General features: G+C 34.5%; 1 protein-coding gene across 1 annotated transcript in view; it reads left to right on the top strand.

Annotated features, from left to right (window-relative positions):
* The first annotated feature begins 724 nt into the window (after window positions 1–724).
* Window positions 725–26,970, top strand: part of LOC123524608 (putative defense protein 3) — a 37,177-nt gene continuing 10,931 nt past the window's right edge. Inside the window, exon 1 of the mRNA XM_045302917.2 lies at window positions 725–744. The gene's annotated coding sequence lies outside the window, so the exon portion shown is untranslated. The remainder of the gene's footprint in view (window positions 745–26,970) is intronic.

Genomic DNA, 26,970 nt, shown 5'->3' with positions numbered 1-26,970 from the left:
ATTGCATATAAGGTTGTCACTCAGGTCTATTTTCGATTATTTGAAAAACAACAAAACAACGAAAACAAAATGCACAACTTATATCTAGGGTGTAAAAATTACGTAGTCAGTTTGATATAAATGTAAAATATAAATTTGTATTTAATGTTCAAAAACAGCTAAAACAAGCAGTAGCAACTACGAAAAAACTGTTCTTGCCTATAAGCACATCTAGGGAGTCGGACGAACGAGGAAATAATTTAAGACGAGTCCTGGTAACGGATTTTGGACGAGCCCCTGGTAACGGATTTTGGATGAGTCATGGTAACGGATTTTTGGGGAAACAGCCACAGATTTCAGGACGAATTGCCATCGGAAACAAAAGTAGGTTGACGGTTCACAGAATTGGTGTGCCTTTTCAAAATTTAAATATTTTAACTTATTTTGATGCTAATGTGTTATTTTGCCTAAAAAAGTGATCATTGAACAGATTGTGTAAATAGCATAATAAACCTAATACTACTTTGCCTCTGTAGTGTCATGTTTCATGTTACAATAATATAGATTTATGACTTAGAAATATGTATAATCTGGAGATTTCTGTCATTGAACTTGCACTAACGCGTTGTTTAAACGAACAAATTTCCTCACTGATACTTCTTAAGTGTTTGTTTAAATATTGTGAAGTCAAGCGTATCATATTAGTGTCGTTTTTTATTGAACGCTCCATTTTTTCCTCACCCTCCGCCAAAGACCGTCATAAAGGTAGGATTTATTTGACAGAAATCTAGCAGTGGTATCGCAGTTTCAGATGGTGTTACTGTTGTTTTCATAATGAAATAGATTTTGTTTTGGATAACAACGAAATTTACCACATTTATAACATCACTTGTAAACTTTAAATTATAGACGTGCAGCCGAAGGCTTTATTGACATTTGCATTCGTTTCATTTAGAAGTTTTTGTTTGGATTAGCTGTAAGGTTGGTATTTCTTTACCTTTTAGGTTTTACTTGTCGATTTGTAGGTTCTAATTGAACGACAGGGATCTGTATTTTTTTTAAAGTTATTTAATAATTGCCTACACGTGATTTATCTGTAAAACATTTTCTTTTCCCGTAATCATTAAGTATAGAAACACATGAAACATATTTTTCAAGTTTTTGTTGCTTTTTTGTAATTTATAAAATATTTACTTATCAACATTTCTGCCAGACGAATTTGAAAAAAAATGCATTGACTCGACTTTCAGTCGGATGTTTTTTTTTCTTAATTTGAAAAACATAATTTACGTATGGAGTGTAACGGGCTGTGTATTTATAGAGACGTCCGTTCGAATCCCCGACCGTGCCGGATGTGTTCTTAGACAAAATCAAACAAAAACTACTTTACAGCATTATTTAATGTTATTCCGTCCCTCCTACTTGCAAATAAGTTTAAGTTACTTATAAAACAAGTTTTGATTTTTAATTCCCAAGTAGACAATTTGAAATAGAAAATAGGGAAACAACACTTACGAAGCACCCGAGATCCCGACGAGGTACTTGGCATTGAGCCTATGTAAGAACTTTTCCCGCTAAATTACCGTAATAGAAGTATAAAAGTAATATCATTGGTCGTATCACTAAGCATTTGAACGTAACAAGTCTTCGGCAATGTCCGTAAATGAAGAGACCATTGAATACTTTTGTAACAAATGAAGCTATGATTGGACTTCACCAGTGCGCAATCCAATGAAATCAAGTGTAATAAAACAACTTAACGTGTACGAAGCTTGACAGCCAGTCTGGATTACCTGCCCCTTAATCACTGTCTTAGTACTACTTGACGTCTAGTTTTTATACGACGCATTAATGTTCAGTATCAATATGGAGAAATGTATAAACGAGTAGAGAGATTTGGTTCAGAGCTTAGCAAGGTAATGCATCGTAAGCGAATCCATATCTAAATTGTCAGAAGTCCTTTATTTTCTGAATGATTGTTAATTACATTGTATGACATTCAAACAACATTAAAATAGGGGCATGAATAGATATTTGCCCTGATTAATATGATATTTTATTACTGATATGTTTCTGTTACAAATAAACAAAAATTTAGATATCAGTTGCATTTTTAATATTCCTTATTAGCAGCAACGAGATGGGAATCACGGCTGTTTACTAAGTGACAGAAAATTTTTAGTATATCACGCTCGCTTATGCAGTTGTAGTAACCTAATTGATGATTTTTGGCACAGTAATTCACGTAACATTTCTTGTCCAGATTTGGTCATCAAAACGAAGACGACAGATATTTTTTATTGTATCTGTCTGCAAAAGAGGTCATAGGGGCTATAAGAAGTACTCGATTAAAGCTGTTTCGTGCACATTTGGTTGGACAAATTGAACAGTTGTATTCATATGTACTGGCTAAGCTAAACACCTTTCCCGATTATTGTCCATGTTGAGATTTTTGCTTTGTCTCAGTTCCTTTGTTCCTTTGGTTGGATTTGACTTTAAAGGCTTCCATTTTGTACCAGTTTACGAGTACATTACTCTCCCAAGTTTAAGGTTAGCAGTATATCATCAAACCGCACAAATATTTGGTAAAATAACAACGTCTTACCAACACTCTACTTGTACGATGCATAAAATATTCTCAAAAAGTTGCCCCCCTTTGAAAAAAGAATGCCATTTGTAAAAAAATTAGACCTAGTTATGTGAGATTATTATAAATGCATCAAAACATAGATTTGTAACAGTTCTTTGTAAAGGGTGGTTTAAAGGCGCTGATACTTCCGAAAGTTTAGTGCACTTATCAGTAAATTGACAATTGTTTTATAGAGTAATATGCATGTTTTATATGCTGTTCAATTTTCATGTAAAACATCTCATTCTATTTATGATTTGGTTTTGTTGGTTTTGTTAGATTGCTTTTCAAAATATGGACCTGAACGTTAAGTCTACGAACATACATACATCTGATTTGTATTGCTTGACTTACACTTTACATATCTTTTCAACTTATTTGACATACAACTTGAGAGTTTGTATAAATAAAAACAGCCTATAACTCATTACAGATCAGTTGATATAAGTGTTGTTTACATGACAAATTACAATAAAAATACCATTTTTATGAATGTGCAACCAAAGGCTACATTGTTATATGCTAACATGAAGTTAATGGAGCATTAAGGTTTAAAAATACCACCATTTCGTGTAATACCAACAAAATATTGGTATTTGTAAACCTTAATGCTTCATTAACTTGTCTATTTGTAGGTCTAACTTAACGACGGGAGGTTGATATTTGTTTATTTCATTAGTCTTTTAATTTCGTAAATGTGAAACCAGAATATCTAAAAAACATTGCTAAATAATGAAAAGAATGTCATAATATCAGAAAAAAATTATATAAATGTAAAGCCTTGCTCATTTGGTGACTGACTCATCTAAATTGCTACTTCCATTGTGGAACAGAAATTACTGGCATTAAAAGTTTCTCCGACACTGAGCGTAGCAGCGAAGCAATACATGCCTTATCAATAACGCCCCGTTTTTGTCTAATTCTCATACCGGTAGAAATATTGCTATGTTTCACTGATGGTCTTAATGTTTAACTTTCATACAAATGTTGTTTACAAAATAAAATAGATTTTGTTTTGGATTAAAATGAAAAATTACCACATTTATTGCACAACTTGTAAAATTTAAGCTATTAAGATCGCGGCGACCGAAGGCTATATTAATGTTTGCAAAAGTTTCATTTACGTAGAAGTATTTGCTTGGATTAGGCTAAAGGTTGGTACATGTACTTCTATTTCTTAAATTGTTTAAGCTTGTCACTTCGTAGATTTTAAGATTGTATTCTAACTGAACGATAGAAGTTTGCTAATTTTAATTATTCAATGATTGCGTACATGTGTTTTCACTGTAAAGCAAATGAGCCGTGCCATGAGAAAACCAACATAGTGGCTTTGCGACCAGCATGGATCCAGACCAGCCTGCGCATGCGCGCAGTCTGATCAGGATCCATGCTGTTCGCTTTCAAAGCCTATTGCAATTAGAAAAACCATTAGCGAACAGCATGGATCCTGACCAGACTGCGCGCATGCGCAGGCTGGTCTGGATCCATGCTGGTCGCAAAGCCAATAAATTAATTTTGATAATTTTAGTTTGGACTTTCTTACTGCCACTAAAATTTGTGTACATCAAGCTTATCTGAAAAATTAGTTTTGAATGATATTTGGGGTCACTGTTACTAAAAATAGAAAAATGACTTCCACTCAATATCTTTAGTTAGAGTACACTTATTGTCAGTATACTTTGTGTGTAGATAGCTTTTATCAAAACAAAATGTTGGGAATGTATTTGAGGTCACTGGGATCAGGGTTAATGTCAGTGTAACTAAAAACAGAAAAATGGGGTCATATTTGAAATAAAAAATAGATTTTTGTGCTGTGGAATGGAAGGGTGTCTGTTCAAATCTCACTGAGATCCATTTTTTTTCTTTTTTCGTTTTTTTTGTGACAAAAAGGTCATTTAAATGCCATTGGGTTACTAAAAATAGAAAAATATGGTCATAGTTATAATAAAAAATAGATTTTTTCAAAAAGCTGGTTTCGAGTTGATAACTTTAAATATAAGAACTGACTTTGGATTGTATTTTGGGTCACTCTTTAGTTTAGGTGCACTTATTGTCAGCAAACTTTGTGTTTAGGTAGCTTTTATCAAAGAATCATAAATTACATATGGAAATGACACATGTACTTTTCTTATACCTGTACTTTTGAATGGCATGATTAGATGCAGTCAGATATGTATAATAGAATATGACCATTTTTTAAAGAATCTGTTGGTGTGATGCAAAGCTTGAAAACCTGGTTTTCGTGGAATTTTCACGTTTCTTATCATAAGCATTGGCTGAGCGATAATTTTGCTTTCATACTTTTCGTATGTATTGGCTGAGTGAAACATGGACTTGCCTGATTTTCATGTGTATTTGCTGAGTGATAATTTGACTTTCCTACTTTCCATATATATTGGCTGAGTAAAACTTGGACTTGCATGATTCATACTGATACTCACCAAGCACTGGCCTATGTCCCATTTTGTATCGTAAAACTATATGTCATTGCCGTGCGTTTTTCCTGACGGCTGATATTGTGTGCTCTTTTACATGTTAAACGTACATTACTCGAACATCTCCAATATTAATTCATTTATCATCATTCAGTTCCAAAATAATCCGATTGTCCATTATATCATCCAAATTTCTTGTAAAATTTTCTCGAGGTTCAAGGATCCTCCCACCATTATCACGCATGCGCATACAGTAACTATATGTGTATAATAAACAGCAATGCTGTACAGCTGAATTCTAGTGCATTAGTAACGCTGTAGAGATTTTTCTACCTATTTTATAACCTACTCGGGTGATTTATCTATAAAACAACCTATATGTTATTGAAATACTTTAATATTTTATTTACTTAATAATAAATGCAATGTCTAAATTTCCGAAGAAATGAAAAAATAATCTAGATTCTTGCCTCTTTAATGGCTGGCTCAATTAAATTGCTTCCACTATGGAACACAGAAAAAAGTTATTGCTAAGGTTTCTTAGAAGCTGGCTGGATGTAGCAGGGAAAACATACAAGCCGCGCCATGAGAAAACCAACATAGTGCGTTTGCGACCAGCATGGATCGAGTCAGAATCCATGCTGTTCGCTAACAGTTTCTCTAATTGCAGTAGGCTTCAAAAGCGAACAGCATGGATCTGGTCTGGATCCATGCTGGTCGCAAATGCACTATGTTGGTTTTCTCTGGGTGCGGCTCATACATATTGTATCAGTATCTTCTATATTGAACGTCTTGTTTATTACTCAGTCTCCGCATAAGGCATTCACACAGATAGGATTTATTTGCTAGAAATCTTGCGTTGGTGTCGTAGTTATAGATCAGTTGATACAACTATTGTTTATATGATGGATTACAATGAAAACTTGGGCGACCTGTGGTTTTCCCCTTTGTTATTTTATAATTTAACTACAAGCTACATAGATATCTGTAAAATTTTCATTTAGAAGTTTTTGTTTGGATAAGGCGAAAGGTTGGTACTTCTAAATCTTATATTTTTAACTTCAAGTTGTCGATTTTGTAGGTGTTGACACTGTTTTCTAACTTAATGACAAGAGTTTGCTTTCATTATTCATGTTATGCTAACATATGTTTTTACCATAAAGCATTTGATCATGTCACACGAAAACACTGCTTTAAGCTATTTGTATTAATATTTATACATGTAGCATTTTAATATAACAGTCTAAGATAAACAGTAACAAGGAAACAAAGCAATAAAACATTCAATAAACATAGACGATGTTTCTATGTTATTAAAGTTACTGACCGCATGTTATTTTATGAAAACGCCTGAATACATTATTTATCATGCGACAATGCAGTAGGTAAAATCGATATATTGCTCTTGTTTGTTCTTTGATTCATATAACATTATGCCATATTAACGGTGCGTCTTATATGGCCAGTAATTTCATGGCGAACATGGTTCAAGTCAAAGGCGTTTACCTAATGGTCAGACACATAATTTCCAAATGTCAGTAGCAATGTATTTAATTCTAGACCTACAGAACCATGCTATCCTACTAATGAATTGACAAAAGATCAGTTTTACTTGTTTCAAAAGATGCCATTTCGGTCCCAACGGAATTCTTTTGCATCTCACTTCCCTTCAAAGAGAAGCTACATACATCATACTGATCTTGCTAGCTTTAGTTAACAGTACATTTTATACTAAGTTTTTCTTTTTGAAAATTCCGTTATATAACGGAAACAAAGATTTGTTTAACAGGTAACTTCTTATAACATCCACACGGAACCATTAAATCTGCTTATATTATCACCTGACAGTGACTGACTTTAAAATGTACCAGCTGGCCACAAGATTACAATACCCTACCCACACACTTTATTCATTAACTTTCAAACGGGACTCGACGACGCCAACATTAAATCGTTTAATAGTGTATGTACGCACGTATTGAGTGTACAAGATACTGTCTAGAGGTTAAAAAATTAGGGATAGGTTTAACATAGGTTTAATAGTGCAGACTTAACGCCGACCGACTCGACGACCGGGAGATTGAGTTGCATAATGTCCGAATGGCTGAAGAGAGGCTATTTGGCCATAAACTGTATGTGTGATTTAAAAGTGAATTTCATTATTAAATATTTTAAATCATGTCGTGAATGTACCTTTGTAAATGTTATAAGAGAATTTGTAAACATTACATCCCACTAACCTAATATTTGTCTAAAAACAAGTACATATCACACATCATATATAAAAACAAGAAAAAACAAGAGCACCGCCTTGCGGGTGCTGACGCTCATCTGATTTTTTTTGTATAATAGAAATATTGTCCTACCCATGATTTTCTAAGTCTAAAAAGGGCCACAATTCTTGCAAAAAGCAGGATAGAGTTATGTTTCTTGATGAACAGTGTCCACTTATGATGGTGAAAACCTGTTGCAAGTTTTAAAGCAATAGCTTTGATAGTTATGAGAAAAGTTGACTTAAACATAATATTCAACCAAAAAAATGATTTTTCTAAGTCCAAAAGGGGCAATAATTATTGCAAAAAGTAGGATGGAGTTATGTTGCTTGCTGTACAGGGTCAGCTTATGATGGTGAACAAGTGTTGCAAGTTTCAAAGCAATAGCTTTGATAGTTTAAGAGAAAAAGTTGACCTAAACATAAAACTTAACCAATAAATCTGATATTTTCTAAGTCCAAAAGGGGCCATAAATCTTGCAAAAAGCAGGATGGAGTTATGTTTCTTGCTGTACAGGGTCAGCTTATGATGGTGAACAAGTGTTGCAAGTTTTAAAGCAATAGCTTTGATAGTTAAGGATAAAAGCTGACCTAAACATAAAACTTAACCAAGAAAACTGATTTTCTAAGTCCAAAAGGGGCAATAATTCTTGCAAAAAGCAAGATGGAGTTATGTTTCTTGATGTACAGGGTCTGCTTATGACGGTGAACAAGTATTCCAAGTTTCAAAGCAATAGCTTTGATAGTTTAGGAGAAAAGTTGACCTAAACATAAAACTTAACCAAGAAATCTGATATTTTCTAAGTACAAAAGGGGCCATAAATCTTGCAAAAAACAAGATGGAGTTATGTTTCTTGCTATACAGGGTCAGCTTATAATGGTGAACAAGTATATCAAGTTTCAAAGCAATAGCTTTGATAGTTTAGGGAGAAAAGCTGACCTAAACATAAAACTTAACCAGGCAACGCCGACGCCGACGCCGACAACCGCTCAAGTGATGACAATAACTCATCATTTTTTTTCAAAAAATCAGATGAGCTAAAAACTATTCAGTATTTACCATGAAAATTGACATTACAATGAAATGACTTCATTTCATTATTCCTATTAACTTGTGTCATGCATTTGAACAGGTAAATGCAGTATAGGGTTAATATTTGTGTCATTGACTGATCTCTAGTATTATGTCTACACTTTGCATTGTACAAAGCGCAAACTGGTACGCAGATGCAAATTCAATCGTCATCTGGCCTTAGGGTTTATTGACACCTGTACAATTTGAATTCAGTAAAAGGTACTTCTCTTAATCATATTTAATGTTCTCACATATGTTTAATAACTGAGCCAGTCATTTTTGTATTAAGTATTACTCACGCTAAAGCTGTGAGTAAATCAATTATTCTCTAATCTCAATTACCTTCAACAAGACAAAAAAGAAACAATAAAGTAGGAATAAGGTATATAATTGGCAGCATATGTGTACAATTGTTCGCGAAGTAAATTCATATTTCAACAATCGATTTAAGGTTCTTCGTATGGTTCCAAGCGATCTAGTATCCGGGTAAATTTGAACTGAAACGAGACTAAAAGTAAATTTAATCATGTTGTTAAGATAAATGTTTCAAGTTTGCGTAAAACACAGACGTGAATAATTAATAAAATCTCTAATTTTATCTGGTGTTTAAGATTTTACTAGAAAAGACATCACCAGAACAAAACAGATACAACCAAAATTGTAGCTTTACAACTAACAATCGGAGTTATTTACTTAGAAAAAAAAAAACAACCACACATTATATATATTCAAAACTTAACATAACCTGCGTAGAATAGTAAACAAACCAAAAACAACATTTAATTTTACAATAAAATAAACTAATATTCTAGACAAGCGATTTTCATGCCAGTTTGTTTCGTTGAAGTAAGCTATAACTAAAATACAAGCACCAACATACATCATGGGAGGGAGGGTGGGTACAGACTGTTTGCTGCCAATCATAAACCTCGAGTGGTGAAAACAATATCAGTTCACACTTATATACACCGAAATATTTCACGAAATTCACGTGACAAAGAGCGCCCAAATATACTAGCATAAACTTCAGACCAAACTAGTACTGGGATAAACTACCAAGGAAAGTAATTTCGAAATGCGAATAATTTTATTTACTCACGCTAAAGCTGTGAGTAAATCAATTATTCTCTAATCTCAATTACCTTCAACAAGACAATAAAGAAACAATAAAGTAGGAATAAGGTATATAATTGGCAGCATATCGAGATAACAAAGAGAGAAAATGCTAACAGTCTTCTGTATCAAAATTATTGATGCAGTAAATGGAAAACAAAGAAATACTTACTAACGATACTTAATTACCGTGGTTACCTTGTACATTAATATGCCACTTCTATGAAGGACCATCAGATCACCAAAGCCCAATCGTCTCAAACCCATTTCAACAGGAATACATTGCTTGCAGAAAACATCATGCAGCATTCCGCTGCTTGCAGATTACTTAATACAGCATTCCGCTGCTTGCAGAGCACATAACGCAGCATTCCGCTGCTTGCAGAGCACATAACGCAGCATTCCGCTGCTTGCAGATTACTTAATGCAACATTCCGCTGCTTGCAGAGCACATAACGCAGCATTCCGCTGCTCGCAGAGCACTTAACGCAGCATTCCGCTGCTTGCAGATTACTTAATGCAGCATTCCGCTGCTTGCAGAGCACATAAAGCAAAACATTACGAAGCATTCCGCTACTTACAAAAAACATAACGCAGCATTCTACTGCTTGCAGATAACCTAACGCAGCCTTCCATTGCAAGAAAACATATAACGCAGCATTCCGCTGCATGCAAATAACCTAACGCAGCATTAATATCACATAACGCAGCATTCCACTGCTTGAAGATAACATATCACAGCATTCCGCTGCTTGCAGATAACATAACGCAGCATTCCACTGCAGGAGGAGCACATAAAGCAGCATTCCACTACTTGCAAATAATCTAACGTAGCATTCAACTGCAAGAAGAACACATTATGTAGCATTCCTCTGCTTGAAAATAACATAATGCAGCATTCCACTGCTTGAAAATAACATAACGCAGCATTCCACTGCAAGAAGAACACATAACGCAGCATTCCACTGCTTGAAAATAACATAACGCAGTATTCCGCTGCTTGAAAATAACATAACACAGCATTCCACTGCAAGAAAAACACCTAAAGCAGCATTCCACTGCAAGAAAATAACCTAACACAGCATTCCACTGCAAAAAGAACACATAACGCAGCATTCCGCTGCTTGAAAATAACCTAACACAGCATTCCACTGCAAGAAAAACACATAGTGTAGCATTCCACTACTTGAAAATAACCTAACGCAGTATTCCACTGCAAAAGGAGCACATAAATCAGCATTCCACTTCTTAAAAAAACCTTATGCAGCATTCCTGCAAGAAGAACACATAACGCAGCATTCCACTGCTTGAAAATAACCTAACAGAGTAATCCACTGCAAGAAGAACACATAACGCAACATTCCACTGCTTCAAAATAACATAACACAGCATTCCGCTGCTTGAAAATAACATAACGCAGCATTCCACTGCTTCAAAATAACATAACACAGCATTCCTCTGCTTGAAAATAACATAACACAGCATTCCACTGCTTGAAAATAACATAACGCAGCATTCCACTGCTTGAAAATAACATAACGCAGCATTCGACTGCAAGAAGAACACATAACGCAACATTCCACTGCTTGAAAATAACCTAACGCAGCATTCCACTGCAAGAAGAACACATAACGCAGCATTCAACTGCTTGAAAATAGCCTAACGGAGTATTCCACTGCAAGAAGAACACATAACACAGCATACCGCTGCTTGCAGATAAACAAACACAGCGTTCAACTGCAAAAACAGCACATAACGCAGTAATCCGCTGCTTGCAGATAACATAACGCAGCATTCCACTGCAAGAACAACACATAACGCAGCATTCCACTGCAAGAAGAACACATAACGCAGCAATCCGCTGCCTGAAGATAACCTAACGCAGTATTCCACTGCCAGAAAAGCACAAAACGCAGCATTCTGCTGCTTGCACATAACCTAACGCGGCATTCCGCTGCAAACAGCATTCTGCATCTGAAAATAACCTTAGGCAGCATACCACTGTAAGAAGAGTACATAACGCAGCATTCCACTGTAAGAAGAGCACATAACGCAGCATTCCACTGTAAGAAGAGCACATAACGCAGCCTTCCACGGCTTACAGATAACCTAATGCAGCATTCCGCTTCTTGAAAATAACCTTACGTAGCATACCACTGTAAGAAGAGCACACAACACAGCATTCAGCTGTTTGTAACACATACATTGCAGCATTCCGCTACCAGCAACTGTAAGTTAAACAATGTAGATAATTCTGTTACATGTAAAACACTAAGTACAGTATTCCGATGTAAATAAAACCCAGTGTGACATTACCATATTTATTTAACCTCAAGTTATTAGTCTCAATCACCTTTTAAGAGTGTTACATATAGAAAAATAAAATGCACGCAATAAATTCAACCTGTTATGTTTAAAAGTCTTAATTATGAGAGACAAAAAGACGATCTTTCAAAGAGCCTTTCACATAGCCATCTCTTGATGACACATTTCCACCTGCCATGCCTCTGCCACAACCTCTAACAATTACTTCTGTTAGCAACCTTAGTATCAGCCCCCGACCGAAAAGAATGAAGTCCAAACATCTAACTGAAGTTTTTGTTTTAAACCAAGATGAACAGAAGAATAAGAAAGCGGCTGTCTGAATCACTTCGTAAAACATAAGTTTATTAAGCCTTTTCTTGAAAATGTCTGAACGAAAAATATATTCTGAAGAAATGATATAAGTGGTTTTCATATATATCTTTTTAAGTTAGCGACAAGGCAGGAGGAATGTCCGGTATACGTTTCCGTCCCTAAGAACAACAGTGTCTGACTTTCAATAACTATATCTAACAATGAAATTCTGAAATCTTGAAATCCTTAGTGATTCATTGATTCTTAAAATACCGGCAAATGAAAAAATATATATAAATGAATAAACAATATAATCTTAAATCAGATAGTGAACTGCTCTCAGAAGGGAAATGTTCAATAAACTGTTTCATAATATTAGAATTCTATACCACCGGTCTGGAAGTTATTCTTTTACAGTCATTTAAACAGTTTCAAACAATCTGACATCATTACAAGGACTTTTTACATTTAACAGAACGTATGACCAATTAATAGAGTAGAAAAACATGTTTAACTTTGACTTACTGCAACAGCTATCACTTATATAGACACCAAGTACAATGCCACAGTGAATGGCGAACCAGGCAACGTCACTTTCTCACACCAGTCACGGAACTTCTTAAATTCAAGAGATGTAAACGGTTCTTTGCCTCCAACAAGCAAACAGTTACGGTGAAATCATATCTGCTCATCTTTTAACAGTTTCTCATCTTCTGTGTGTATTAAACAAATCTGCAAACAAATTTCAGTATTTCAATTAGATATACACTGTTAAGGCAAGTGAAACTAAATTGTCACTCTTTATAATGATGTTTATGTAACTGTAAAAACTGCATACCACTAGTGATACACCTGTACAAATGGATTAATCTATTATCAACAGCGGGTAAATATTGCATGTAATGTAAGAATCACACATAGATCTACTGTCTCTTTAAATCAAATTTATAATTTGTAACAGACCTTTATAACACGTTAAATATAAATGTTCAATAACGTCTCTATATACACACCAATAGTATTTCAACCCTTGTTTACACAAGGATGATACATAAATTTTAATTGATATTACATCTGCTAAAATGAAATCATCTAAAATTCCCACGGTACTTAACAAGGGGGAGATCTCAAACTAGACTTTAACTGTCAAACTGTCAAAAATCCTTGCCACAATGTTTTAAACTTTACTGTACCAAATATAGAATTCTTGTAATACCCATGTATATGTTTCTGGTTAACCAAAGATTAAAACCTTTTGAAAACAAAAAGTGCGCAAAATGCAAGGGGGAGGGGGGGGGGGGGTGTAGATGGCCGGTAAGGAGCCACCAATGTACCTCTAGCTTTACAAAACAAGAAGAAATTTAAACACTTGAGGATAAGAAATACCGGCGGAACTAACCGATCGTTTTCAATTTTCCAAGAAACGGAACAAGCGTCGAAAGCCTCCCTGTCTGAGGTCCTAAATCATGAATTGTGTAGAGACAACTTTTTATTGTACTCACTAGTAAAACGGTCCATACATTTCACTAAAATTAAAAAAAATAAACTACTCTGTTTAAAATACGCTAAAATCTAGAATCAAACTTTTCTTTTAAGATGAATCTCCACCGACAAAGGACTCGCATTTTAAGGTCTTTTTGACAAAATCTTAAACAGCAGAAAAATAAAATCACTAAATTTTCTAGATCAGACCTGTTATTTTTTAAAAACAAATGACGGCGGCTTTTATGATAAAAAGAGTAACATATCCATAGTGAATTACAGAAAGGATATCTGTATCGGCATTAATTCCAAAATGTGAAATACTATTTTCAGTCTGCCTTTAACCGAGTTTTCTGCTACGCAAACACAAAATTAGATTTGCAGAAATTCGCTTGACATTTGACGTCCGCATAATATGAATAAAAGCAATACTTATCATCTTCTCAATGATGGTGACTTTCGTGAGTGGCTTTGCTACTGTGAGTTCTAGCTTGTCGAGCGAATCGTCCCACGTTACCACACGTATTGCAGACGATATATCTAGTTCCGGTTTGTAATCCCGCCAATCTGACTAAAGTACTTGATCTTCTAAACGAAGATCTGAGAACGACCCATTCACATTCGTCTTCTGTATATTTTGGATTTCCAGTATTGCTATATTTATTTTATCCAATCAGACGACATGTTCGAATGTCAAAGAGTAAGAAAAATGTGCAGTTATTCCAGGGCTCGAACCCAGGACCCCTCGCTTACAAAGCAAGTGGCCTACCGACTGAGCTAACCGGCTATCTGATACATTATGACATAAGAATTGTAAATATCAAAAGTCAAGGCTACAGGTAGATTTGCAAGATGTTGTAAGTTAGGCTCTGATTGGCTAGCGAAAGGGTCGTCAGAACGAGGCAATGAATAGGTCGTTCTCAGATCCTATGCGTAGCGTAATAGGATATGTACTTTAGTCAGATTGGTAATCCCGCCACACAACAAACCCTATATTAAAAGACTAAATACTTATTTTAGTCCAATATCAGGAGTATGTGATAAATCCGCCGTATCATAGGCTTATTTGTTTACCATTAATAACACAATGCTTGATCTCTGCTCTAAACTATAAACCTGTGTAATAAATGTTCTCATGAATTTAACGTGCAGATTAACGGACTTGTGTTTATATAACATCGATGGTAAAGCATACATTGTGGTAATTAAGGGCGATTTCAACATTATGAAAATAAATTCAAATGACTTACAGCAATGTCCACATGTCCAAAACTACTGACAGACGACTGTGTCTGATTCTTTCAAAACTTCTTGAGCCTACCCTAACTCTTTCTTCAGCTCTTTGGATCTTTCTGTCGTCATCGAAAACGCTAGCAACCTTCCTCTTTCCTGTCGTATACTGCAGCTCACTCTGTGAATATTCTCTAAAATCCCACTTCTCATGTTTCTATTCATAGAATTATTCATCGAAGAAGTCATTCAGGTCTCATAACGAATCCTTGTTTGTATTTTCTGAATCGTTCATACTGAATTACAGACTGTTTGCTGCCAGTCATAAACCTCGAGTGGTGAAAACAATATCAGTTCACACTTATATACACCGAAATATTTCACGAAATTCACGTGACAAAGAGCGCCCAAATATACTAGCATAAACTTCAGACCAAACTAGTACTGGGATAAACTACCAAGAAAAGTAATTTCGAAACGCGAATAATTTTATTTAATGGCGTAAATGCGTACTTGCATTTTTATTGCGACAATAATAATTCATATTTTTTCATATTTTTCATCCTAGGCAAGATTAGTTTAGTTATTCATGTGGAAAATGAAAATACAGCAGGCGGTGACAACCAATTCATTTAATCAGATTAAATAAATATGTGAACGTCTTAAGATGTTGATTAATGCCAGAATGAAGATGGTACGAATAATTCAATGGTTGTTTAATCGGCTTTTTCTGTTTATTTTGTCTTTAAAGAAAGTTACTGCTTAATTACTAATCAAGTTTCACTTGTTTTTTTTTATTTCGTATCTTTTTCTAATACACAGCTGAGAATTATAAAGCAGGCATAATTCATATGATTTGATATAACATGTTCACCTCCAAACGGGTTATAATTCTCTTTTTACAAAAATGACAAGACATGCAAAAAGGACGCAAGGATTGGCGCGGTATTTGTCATAAAAAAAAACATGAGACATTTCTTCGTTGAATTTAATCTCCTACCGGAATGACAACGTGATTTGGACGTCACCATTTTTTCTCAACGTCACATCACAACACACAGTCGTTTAATTTTGGCATAGTACCCACTAACGCTTAATAACGAGAGAAACATTTTTTGGAAATATCAGCATCGTCAGATTGGGATTTGGATGCAAAATGAGAAACATCCAAATTTAGATAAAGCCTTGACTTGGGAAGCCTTCGAATGTTTTCAGAAAATGTCACAAAACTGGTTCGGATTGTTAGAAAAAAAATTGAAAAGGGACTTTAGCTGGGAGAAAATGCAATAATAGGAGTGTGTAATCCAACATTTCTTCTAGCCGTGGCGGGGAGTGGGGGGGGGGGGGGGGGCGTGACAACAAGGGTCCTGTACTTGACAGACAAGAGGTGTTGGCTACACCCATTACCCACTCCAGATTTCCTTCTTAACAAACCACATTCACATAAAATAATACTTCAGTCACCTCTTGGGAAATACAACATATAGTGGTAGAAATCGCACACATTCAGATGATTTTAGCTGTGGGGCAGCCACCAGGAACCGTTATGGCCACTGACCCCAAGTTGAACTTTTTAATAGCTTATTTTCTGGCACTTTCACCCTTGTACTTGATGTTTAGTTATTTCAGTAAGTACTTACGAAGGCAGCTAAATGACAATTTTAGCCATTGTTCAGGATTAATGGATGGTCCGGTTGTCCATCGGCCTGCATCAATAGTTTTACTTGAACCCCCCCCCCCCCCCCCCCACTTCCCTCTGAAAAAGCTGGCCAAAATTGCACCAGATTTGGTCTGTACCTCTCTCAAGTTTGTTCTTATTGTGCCACTTGAACCCTTTTAGTGGAAGCTTGACCGAAAAATAGAAAAACATACTTTTTAAACAACTTCTTCTCATGAATCACTTGACTGAGTTTCACTAGTAATGGTTTCTAGCATCATTGTATGGACCTCTCTCAGCAGTTAAACAAAACCAAAACTACGTCTATCAAACTCGACCGCAAAAAGTGATTTTTATGGTCGAGTTTGATAGACGTAATCCCATACTTTTTTTTAAATTGGAAATGCCGCTCTTATAGGTTCGGAAGTTTCTGTACGACCGGTGACATATCTAAACCGCCTTCCGGTAATTTAACAAAACAGAGCGGTTACCTTCCCTGTGCCGTAAGGGGAAGTAATCGCTGCGGGGAGGTTGGAAAGGCTGGTGTATTTTATTTTATTGCATAAAGATACCATTTATTTGCAAAAATATGGTCATCATGTAATTATTTCTTCATATTTCAATGTCATTAAACACACTGCGAAACCGCACGTACTGGAAAGTAAGATCGCGCCAATTATAAAGCACTTGAATCGTTAAGAAGTTTTTGAAAGAAGCAACTAGAGCGAAACACCTCAAAACCTTAACTGTTCCAGTGGGTGTAAATCGTGTCACACCTCGGGAAGTCGGGCACACGAAGAGATGACTTCTCACGTTCCGCGGTAAAAGAGTCACGGATTTGGGACAAAATGTAACGGATTTGTGAAGAATTATTTTGATTCCTGCAAGCAAAATTTTGTTTGCTTGCGTTTTGTGGTTCTAATGGATCATCTTATAAATTTTATTAAAGAAATTGAAAAGTTCGAGGTTTAGACAATAAATTTGAGAATAATTGATGCATCAATCAAACGGTTTGATAAGCAACTATTTGACGCGTTACTGTCACACCTTGGAAATAATTTTACACCAAAACAACGTCCAAGCGCGTAGAGCGTACAGGAATGCAACATATATAACCACAGTGAATAAGAAATTTAACTGGTAAGCTGTACCCAAATTGGATTAACTGAATTTGAAAGCGTAATTTCCAAAGGTTATCATACATCTTGTTATCAGTTAAACGTACACAATCATAATTTTAAACGTGTTTGAATGATTACTTTGACGTTCAAATACATGCAGCAAGCCATTGCTTTTATTTAGATGGTTGTAAAATTCAACCTTATTGATAATGTTTACGCCATGCGTTTTGCTCCAGAAAAGGATAAGTTTGGTATGTATACATTTTTTTTCAAGTTTAAAAGCTTTGAATACGGACAAAATCTGTCAACTTCCTGTCCAGATGTAAAACGTTTGCGCGAAGGGGAAATGCGCCTTAATACCCTGTCAAACTCTTGACTCTGTCAAACATTTAATTACTCTGTAAAACATTTAAGTGGTGGGAAATGCACCCTGACAGTTCCCAAATTTAGAAGTTTAAAAATTTGTAATTATGCGTAAGAGGATAAAAAAAAATCGTTAATAGAACTTGTTCTGATATAGACGGTCATCAACGGTTATATGAAAAAAAAATTCGTGAACGACACTTGGTAAGTGACGATAAAATGAAATGTGGTTTCAAGTAATACTGACGAATATTTACATCGCTGACTCGTTATAATCTTCACTTGCTATAAATAGAGATCCGTGACAAAAATGTTCGTCATGAAACCTGTGACATTGAGTGGAAAGGTTATTTTGTATATCTTCGTTATCTGGTCAAATAATAGGACTTATTTAAGGCAAAAGTAACCTGTATTATTAAAAAAATAACTTGTCAGTGAAGTGATAATTTAAAGAAAAGAACATAACTTACACAATAAGCTAATCTGTTCAGATTACCTTTAAAAAGGGCAATAAACACTATATTAGTATCTAAAATTTTAAATATTTGATATGTCATTCTGTGAAATGCCAACTTCTATCCATACACTGAATCGTTTAAAATCTGTCTTTTTGATACAAAAGCGTTTACCCTAGATCGTTAAAATCATCTATTCGCATGACCAGAATCCCGATGTGCGCGTGCGAGTATGTAATAAAACGTTTTAACGATGGTTTCTGTAAGTACTATAATACAAATTTGCATATAAAGCTTTCGTTGATCTAGTGAAGTCTTAGGTAAGATTACATTTGTTATAAGGTATGTCATTTTATCATTTTTAATGTGCCTATTTATTTGTTAAGATATTTGTAATGCTACGCGCGACAATAATTAATTTGATATTGTAATGTATTCAATTAAATATGTGTGCAGTGTTACTTATTTGTCCTGCTTAGGCTGGCATTTTTAACTTTTGGTTGTGTTTGAACTAAGTTACCAACATTAACTTCTTTGTGGAATCGAGTTAGTATGTAAGAAACTTCATGGCACAGTTTTTAGATATTGCATCGAATACAATCTTATAATGTTTTTGTGGTCGTTACAGTGGACATTATGCGTATTGTTTAAGTACTGGTATACTATAGCATAAATGCTTCTTTTAGATATATAAAAAATATGTCAAGATTTCTAACAAGTCCTGGTAGGCTACGTTTATTATTTTACCACCTTTTGTCAAAAAAGCGTCGGTTGGTCATAATTCAGAAATAAGAACTAAATTTATATACATAAATCATATCTAAAACAAACCTGGTATACTAGCAAGTCAGAATAAAAATTTAAGATTCTAACAATGTAGGCTCACCTTTTCAAGGTCGGGATGATAACAGAACATAGAACTAAATTTAACATAATATTTAAAAAAACTGCGGCTTAGAGTTAGCACAAAACAAAAAAATTTATGATTAGCCAAATACAAGTCATTGTTACTGCAGATGGGTGGGATACTTGATAACATCAATATTTGCTCGAAATTCTTAAATAGTTACAGCAATTATTTCGAAAATGCTTCTTGAACTGCTTTATTACGTAATGTTTGCATGAAATGATACTAATATTTCGTTTAATTGTTTTTATTTTAGATAAATTTGCAGTACTTTGTTCTATTTTCAATGTATATTAATGACCTTGAGGATACGTTTAGACGGAATAGATGTACAAAATGTTAAGATATTTTTGTTACTTTATGCAGACGATATTGTTATTTTTTCGAACTCTGCTAATGAAACACAAGACACAAGAGAGTTTCAATTCATTAAAAGATTATTAATGAAGTAGATAAAGACCAAACGCTGTCAATTTCAAAATTTACCATAGTTCCAACGTTTCAGCTATATGCCTTCTTCAGGGAATAAGAATAAACAACGGAAATAACGTCATACATAGTACGTTTTTTTTGTGTGTGTCTGTTTTTTTAAAGATTATTGTAATACATGGAAACTTAAAGTAAATACATTCAAAACAAAGATGATGATTTTTAAGAGAGGCGGTAGGGTACCCGCGACTATTGCGTTTTATTATAGTAATAATGAAATAGAAATTGTTAATAAATTTACATATCTTGGAATTGTATTTTCTACTGGAGGGGCATTTAGCGGGTCAGGCACAGAAAGCAATTTTTCAGTTGAACAAATATCTGTATAAGCTTACTTATATAACTGCTAAGTACAAATTAGATCTATTTGACAAATTAGTGTCACCAATTTCAAATTATTGTAGTGAAGTTATTGGTTTTGGTGATTGTCAAAGTATTGAAAGAATACATTTACAGTTTTGCAAAAAGTTATTAGGAGTAAAGAAAACAACGCAAAATGATTTTATATATGGAGATTTAGGAAGAATGACCTATCAAACATTGCAATCGTATAATATATTAAAGAATTGGGTAAAGTTGTTACATAGTTATGATAGAAAATATGTTTATAAAGTTTATCAACTGTTGAAAAGTGATTTTGAAATTGCACACAATAAGGTTAATTGGTGTTCTTCTGTTAAAGTGTTACTATGTTCACTAGGTTTCTATGACGTATAGTTGCAACAAAATGTTGCCGTGATGTAAATGTATTTCTATTTGTTCTTTGTTTGTAAATGTATTTCTATTTGTTCTAAAACAAAGACTTAAAGATAATTTTATTCAAAATTAGCATAGTCGATTAGAAGATTCATCAAGGGCACTTTTTTATAGAACGATATGTATATTTGAGTTTCAAGACTATTTAAATGTCATAAATATTGATAGATATTCAAAAGCTTTGTCAAGATTAAGAGTTTCTTCACATAGATTAAAGATTGAATATGGTCGATGGACAAGGCCAGTAAGTACTCTTATAAACGATAGAAAATGTACATCTTGTAATGTTTTAGCAGATGAGTTTCATTTTATTCTTGAATGTTCATTGTATAGAGATATTAGAAAGAAGTACATACATAAAAAGTATTGGAGACATCCTAGTATGATGAAATAGTTTATGGTACAAATAACATTTAATTATCTAGATGTATATATTAAGTGAATGATTACCCATTTCTTTATAATTCTACATTATCATCATGTCACTTATATAAAGCTTGATTTAAAAATATATTTAACACTAGATACCGTGATCAATCTTACAATTCGTTTCGGTAAGGTTGATATCCAACGGTTGAAGATCGTTTAAATCATCTGTGATTTTATCTACATTGACTGAACTATTTTTTGGTATTACATTTTGCTCCATCAATCTTACATTTCGTTTCGGTAAGAGTATGGTAGTAATCTCATTTAGATATATTCATGAAATGTGGTTCGAAAAATATTCTTCGTTAGAATACCAATGAAATACATGTATGTGTCAAACTATCATCACTGAGTTGTAAAAATGTATTTGCGATCTATTAAAGGTCCAATACTAAGGAAAGTGAACATTTTAATTTCTTTTAAAAAGCACAGAAACTATTTCATTTTATTGGAAAATGAAAGTTGGTATGTAGAAATTCGAAATAAATCGCAGTATATGTACAATTATTTTTCTATGAAGTATGAAGAAAGTTAATAAGACCTGGGGGGTCATTCTGTCGATTCATTGAAATTTCAACATAATACACATACATTTCTTTGACTTTCAAAGACCTTCTGTAAATTTTGACCTGCCAATCTTCATTATTTAGTGTCTTGCAGAAGTCTATGCACTGGCTATGAAAAAAATTGCCAACTCACTTTCCCTTAGTAATGGACCTTTAATTGATAACTGATCAATCAAGGATAAATCTAGATTTCAAACTCAAATATAATACGGCCAGTGTTTTATGCATTCCTCTATATGATGCCATAGTTTTTCGTAAACAACTCTCTGTTTTTTTTCAGTGTACTGTATTTATCTATTTATTTAAAATATGTTTGTCTTACTTTCCCCATATATTACCACTGTTAGTTTATATTATGTATATGTGTGCCACCGTGGGCTTATAGCCCAGTGGAATATATTTGAATAAACTCTAAACACTAAACTCTGTTTTAATTAAAATCTTAAGGAATGTGTCCTTAAATATCACCTAATTTTCAGAGTTTGGCATGGATTTCTTTTTAGGACATTTTTCCTGTGTTGCATAAGTGATTAAGATTAAAAATCATCAATAAAATTTTATGTAGGAATTAAGTTTAAGGTTTCTGACATTATTTCTAGTACATGTAATATAACCGGCCTATTTTGTGTACTTTAAAAGTAAGTGTAAAGCTTATGTAGGGTATTGATACACTTTAAATTTAATCAATGAAATGAACAGAAAAAATAGAGCTATAATATTTGTTTGAATATATTCGAGTGCTATAGAAATGCAAAACTACCAAAATGTGCCAAAATGCTCCATTTTTATGCCCCCCATATTTAGGTGGGGCCATATAACGTTGGTGTTGTCCGTACGTACGGACGTATGTCCCGAAATCTTGTGTGTCTAACTCCTCCCATATTATTTGCCAGATTTACTTCAAACTTTTACAGATGAACAACCTAATGTGCAGATGACCATAAAGTAATGAACTTTTGCTGTGACTATTTGTACCGCAGTTATGGCTCTTTGATAGTTTTACTATATAGAAAACAAAACATTTTACATAAAAACCGAAGGAGAAAAAAAAGACGGAATGATGGCATAATAGATTATGGCCTGGAACAGTAACATTTACTTAAAAGAAAACATGGAATGGATGAAAATTGAACATGGATAAGCCTTTTGCAACCCAAGATTTTGAGTTTTAGTGTTTTCTATATTAAGCAAAATCTGTAGATGTCCCTTATATTTCTGTTTAGAAAATCTGACCGAAATCGATTATCTGCTCGTAATGCCTAGCGGAAATTCAATGTTACCAGAAAGAAAAAAATCTTTAAAACTCCAAATAAAGCTTCTTTGGTACCAATTTTTCAACTGTAGAATAATTTTGCTTTTGGCATCAAAAGTTTTAAAAGCAATTTTAGGCATTTTGAATCTTAACCGTACTTTGAAAGTAGGTTAAATTTGGAAATATGCAGGACGGACATTTTGAATATTTTTGTGCTGTAGGAAATTACAAAGAAAACGTACGTGTATGAACGTAGGTCAAAAACGTTTCTGGGGAACATGCAGCCATCCCCTACCATCCGATCCCAAGCCTCCGTCAACTTGTTGAGTACGGGGGTGAAAATCAAATTGTTGCACGACTAAAATATGCAATCTTTGTGAATGTTTGGAAATAGCCTTTTTTGTGGGTTTTGACAGGCCTATTCTATTTTATCACATATAATTGGGAGTCAGGGGCGTAGCACAACCAGTTCTGAATTTACTTAGTAGGAGGGTAAGAAAAGGAAAATCCTTTTCCGCTTGCGTGGATCAGTAGAACCTCACTAGAGGAAAGTTTTAGAACAGAAGTATCACTAGTGGCGTCTGGTGAAAGTGAATGGCCAGTGTGTTCTGCGTAGATCTACAATGTACATGGTAGACACATAGCTTGGCATATAAACATCACAAAATAAGTCAGACTTGAAGACTGAAAAGTGGGGTTTCTTGTTACAAATCTTATAAACTGTCACAACAGCAGTCATTATCTGAATGGAGTCCATTCATATCTATGTCAGTAGAGTTCAATTTAAGCGGGCGTGAGGGGTGTTGCACATTCCATTACATCTCATGAACAGACATATAGTGGATGGAGACAAATTGCTATATTGTTGTCTGTCTGTCACTAGGAGGATTTCAACAGACTTCACAAGATTGATCATTGCCAAACCTTGTTGTGCATATCATTGGCATTTTCCGGTTTGATGATTTTAAGCGGAGAAATGGCTATTGATTCATAAAATTTTATGCTGTTTTGGCCACTTCACTTATATTATTGGGCAAAGTTCCACCAAACCTCACAAGAGCGATTAGTGTCAAGCCTCATTGTGCATAATGTCGGCAGAGATATGGCCCTTAATTCATCAAATAGTATGATGTTTGGCTACTTCTCTTATATTATAGATATGATTTCCACCAAACTTTAAAGAAGTGATCAGTGCCAAGCCTCATTGTGCATATTGTCGGCACGTTCCGTTTCAGTGGCCTTTAGTGGAGTTTTGGTCCTTGCTTTGTTGTATTTTATTTTGTCCGGGCAACTGTTCCGATACCACGAAACTGATAGATTTTTCCGGCCGCAGGCCGGTATTGATTCCACATTTACTTCCTATAAATATGTTGGGTGAAGGTCATTTAACAGCTGACTAAAACTGTACATTTTGATTGGTGGATGAAAAATTCCACAGGTTTTCGAATGGAATAGAGAGGTGTGCAGGTGCTCTGAGCTGTATTGTTAGACAGTATAATCCGTTGCAAGACTCCTGTGGAAATACAACTAGATTGCGTCATAAACCTGAATCCCATCGATAGTGAAACAATTCTCCCGTAAACGATTTACAGTCAACTCGTCCCCCAGTTTACTCGTCCCCATTTTGGTCATTTCCTATCCCTTGACGATTTCAAATTGGTCATTTCGTCTCCCACCTTTCGCCCCTCCTTTTTAGTCTTTATATTAGATAATATAATTATGATGTAAAATATATGTTCTCTAAAATATACATAAAAACATGAAAATTTTACTTTAAAACTTCATTTTGTTTTGCTTTATAAATAAAGTGTGCATTGCCTAATGCGGCCGTTTATCTTTTTTAAAGATACTTCTTGACATGACAAACCTCCCAAACTACCTTTTTTCTAATTTCAACGACGTTTTGTTTTCAATTTCAACATGACAAACCTCCCAGACTGACTTTTTTTCTAATTTCAACAGACGTTTTTTTATTTCTAATTTCAGCAGACGTTTTTTTTTCTAATTTCAACATGACAAACCTCCCAAACTGACGTTTTTTTTTTTTTTTATAATTTTAACATGTTTTAAGCAGCCACCTGTCTTAAGCAGCCCTGTTGTGTTACACTTAAGACAGATTTGGCTGTATATCTCATTCGATTTAGTTTGCTTAAGGATAAAAAAAACCCGCAGAAGCTCTATTCCTCCGAATCAAAAGTTCTAAGATATTGTTTTGATATATGGGTAACACCTTGGTCCTCATTCATGACTCTGATACTACAACTCGCGGATTTATACTGTTTAAATATCAAAATGATACTTTGTAAAAAATGGATCAATGCATTTACGTTTTCTGTCACAAGAGGAATTCAACTTACTTTATTCATAAAAAAAATTACATAAAAATAAAAACAATACAAAGCTTTGAAAAAAAAGAACACTGATGGGCTTGATCTTGCGTCCTTCGTATGATGAGAAACTACTGTTCATTGTGTCTGCATAAATACAGGGGAGGTCACATATTACAACATATAATTTGTATGCGTTAAAGGTTTGTTTAGACTAGTTCTCAAACTTACTTTTTGTCGTTTCAGCGACAATGTCGTTATAATTGTACAGGTAGTCACAGTCAAGTCTTATGTGCCAACGCCCTTTCAAATACAAGAAATACAGTGCAAACATTTAATTGGACTGAATAAACCAATTTGAAAGGGTTCTTTACTGTTAACTTCCAATAATGTGTTTCACATTACAAATAGTGTGTTTACATAATTAGGCTATGATATCTTTCAATTCCTTTTACAACTTCAACCTAGTTTTGAAAATCACAGAAGTATACACATAAACGTATATATTACATTAACAAACGAAAATAAAAATCGTTATAACGCAGCAAAATCAGGACAAAAGCAAATCATTTTAGTATTTATCTTGCAATATCTTGTAAAAGAAATAAATCATGCTTGATATTTGATAATAGAGCGCAGATCTACTCATCGCGATGTCATCAGTTCGATCCTCGGGCGATTTGATAATAGACATTGTGTCTGAAATCATTCGTCCTCCACCTCTTATTCATGTGGGGAAGTTGGCAGTTACTTGCGCAGGTTTGTACTGGTACAGAATCCAGGAACACTGGTTAGTTTAACTGTCCGCCGTTACATAGCTGAAATACTGTTGAAAAACGGCGTTACTCCCCCCCCCCTCCCCCTAAAATAAATAAATAAATATATAAATAAAATAGTTCAATATCTACCTGTCTGCATCCTTTTAAATGATATTTACATATTTATTACAAGTAAAACATTCGGGTATATTTGGGGAGACATATTGTTTTTGCCCTGTCCGTCCGTCCGTCACACTTAATTTCCGATCAATAACTGGAGAACCATTTGACCTAGAACCTTCAAACTGCATAGGGTGTTAGGGCTCATGGAGTAGACAATCCCTATTGTTTTTGGGGTCACTCCATCAAAGGTCAAGGGCAAAGAGGCCTGAACATTGGAAAACCATTTCCAATCAATAACTTGAGAACCGCTTGACCCAGAATGTTGAAACTTTATAGGATGATTGGGCATGCAGAGTAGATGGCTCCTATTGATTTTGGGTCACTCTGTTGAAGGTCAAGGTCACAGAGGCCAGAACATGGAAAACCATTTCCGATCAATAACTTGAGAACCACTTGACCCAGAATATTGAAACTTCATAGGATGATTGTACTTGCAGAGTGGATGACCCTTATTGATTTTGGGGTCACTTTATTAAAGGTCAAGGTCACTGGGATTAGAACATGGACATCCATTTCCGATCAATAACTTAAGAACCATTTGACACAGAACCTTAAATTTTAATAGGATTATAGGACTTACAGACTATATGACTCCTATTGTTTTTGGGAGTAACTCCATCAAAGGTCAAGGTCACAGGGGTCATCTGCCTGTCACACTTTATTTTCAATCAACAACTGGAGAACTATTTGACCTAGAATCTTCAAACTTCATTGAGTGATAGGGCTTACAAAGTTAATGACCCCTATTATTTTTGGGGTTACTCGATTATAGGTCAAGGTCACAGGGGCCTGAACATGGAAAACACTTGACCCAGAATGTTGAAACTTAATAGGATGATTTGAAATGTAGAGTAGATGGCTCCTATTGAATTTTTG

Source organism: Mercenaria mercenaria, chromosome 3 (assembly GCF_021730395.1).
Source record: "Mercenaria mercenaria strain notata chromosome 3, MADL_Memer_1, whole genome shotgun sequence".
NCBI lineage: Eukaryota > Metazoa > Mollusca > Bivalvia > Venerida > Veneridae > Mercenaria > Mercenaria mercenaria.
This window is presented reverse-complemented; position numbering and strand designations above follow the sequence as displayed.